The sequence below is a fragment of the Ovis canadensis genome, chromosome 5 (genome assembly GCF_042477335.2).
Source record: "Ovis canadensis isolate MfBH-ARS-UI-01 breed Bighorn chromosome 5, ARS-UI_OviCan_v2, whole genome shotgun sequence".
In the NCBI taxonomy this organism is placed as follows: domain Eukaryota; kingdom Metazoa; phylum Chordata; class Mammalia; order Artiodactyla; family Bovidae; genus Ovis; species Ovis canadensis.
In genome coordinates this window covers 53275956-53278185 of record NC_091249.1, presented here as the reverse complement: position 1 = coordinate 53278185, position 2230 = coordinate 53275956, and positions in this window count along the sequence as shown.

Here is a 2230-nt window from a genome sequence, read left to right as displayed (position 1 = left end):
TGCTTTTGAACTGTGGTGTTGGAGAAGACTCTTGAGAGTCCCTTGGACTGCAAGGAGATCCAACCAGTCCATTCTGACAGAGATCAGCCCTGGGATTTCTTTGGAAGGAATGATGCTAAGGCTGAAACTCCAGTACTTTGGCCACCTCATGCGAAGAGTTGACTCATTGGAAAAGACTTTGATGCTGAGAGGGATTGGGGGCAGGAGGAGAAGGGGACAACAGAGGATGAGATGGCTGGATGGCATCACTGACCCGATGGACGTGAGTCTGAGTGAACTCCGGGAGCTGGTGATGGACAGGGAGGCCTGGCGTGCTGCGATTCATGGGGTCGCAAAGAGTCGGACACGACTGAGCGACTAAACTGACTGAACTGACACAGATAATAATATAACTAGCAGTTGTCAGTAAGGTCACAAGCCAGAATTTAACTCAAGAACTTTCATTAGATATAGCCCAGTATACCACAAGTTATCTGACTTAGTTAAATGATTATAGCCCGGGGTTAATCTCCTGGTTGTACATCATGGAGCATTTGATCTTTATCCAAAGATTAGCTACTGATATAAGTTTTAGAAACAAAGTTGACATTGAAGTCGTTCAGTTATGTCCGACTCTTTGTGACCCCATGGACTGTTGCCTATCAGGCTCCTCCGTCCATGGAATTTTCCAGGCAAGAGTACTGGAGTGGATTGCTATTTCCTTCTCCAAGAAACAAAGTTAGAGTATCCTTTTAACAACTTAATTAAAATCTAAACAATACAACATAACAACAGGGAACTATCTCAGAAGTGGATAACAAGATTAGAATTGATGTTAGGTGAAACATAAACATTTTTCATTGTGAGGGCATTAACCCTGCAGCCAGGGAAGGCTTTAACCCATCAAATAAAAATGAGGTTTGTCAAGGAGCTGTCTCAAATTTCCCATAGCCTTGACTACTTGATTTACAACTTCAGCAATTTACAACTTAATTGCTTACTCATTTTAAACCTCCCAATTTAGGAGGAGATTATTGCCATGTTTTAAGAACATCAAGGGGCTTCTTTGGTGGCTGAGCTGGTAAAGAATCTGCCTGCAATGCAGGAGGCCTAGGTTCAATCCCTGGGTCAGGAAGATCCCCCTGGAGAAGGGAAAGGCTACCCACTCCAGTATACTAGCTTGGAGAAGTCCATGGAGTAGTCCATGGGCTCACAAAGAGTCAGACATGGCTGAGCGACACTCACTGTAAGGACATCAAGATAGCAATAGTTTGACAGTCAGGGGTTAATTTTGTAGAAGCATGAGAAGCTTTATCTACATTTACCATAATCTTCATAGATCCCTGTGAAATAATACTTCTTTACTTCACCAAAGTAGCAAAAGACTTTAAAAAACAAATATAAATCACTTAAATTCAAAGAAATTCACAATCTGTTATCAAAAGCTGCATTCTAAGAAACTTTGTTCTCTAAACAGAGAGATAAAACCAAATTCCAGTCTGCTACCAGGTTACTGTTAATAACAAAATTTGTTTATCTGGTTAATCTTAGAAAAGTATTTTTCATAAATTTTGAAGAAGTAGCAGTATTCCTCTAAAGGCATCAGAACAAAGCCATGGAAAGTGTGTTTAACATCTGATTATATCGCAGTTGACAAAGGAACCTGGTAATTGCTGTGACATGTAACACTTTAATATGATAACTAGAATTAAAATTGACAATATTGTATCAGGACATATCAGATCTTTATGAATTCCACAGAATTTGGGATATCTATATTAGTAAAATCAACCATACAGTATAACCTGAGAAGATTTATCATTACTTCAACAGTCCTTCCCATGTAATTTCAAGTGTCAAATGAACCCATGTAGTTTATTACCTCTCTGTGGGAGATCTTAGGGCTCTCTGAAGCATCCCAAAGTCAGTGAGAGGTCAAAAGAACTTCATTAGAGTTTAATCTTAGGAAGTTTTGCCCAACATTAACAGGGTTTATAACACTCAGTCAGATAGGATCATATAGGTCATTGTGAAACAGCAGTTATTTGCTTAGCCACAGTTAACAAAAGATTTCAAAGGTGAACATATAACAAATCACTTCAGAGGTAAAGACACTTAAAATCCATTATCAAAAGCAGTTCAACATCTATTTTATGCACAAAACTATTTTCTTGGAGTCCACTTTCAATAAAATCTCTCTCTTTTTTAAAAAAATCACTTTGTTCATTTTAAAACAGCCACCTGTAATCAG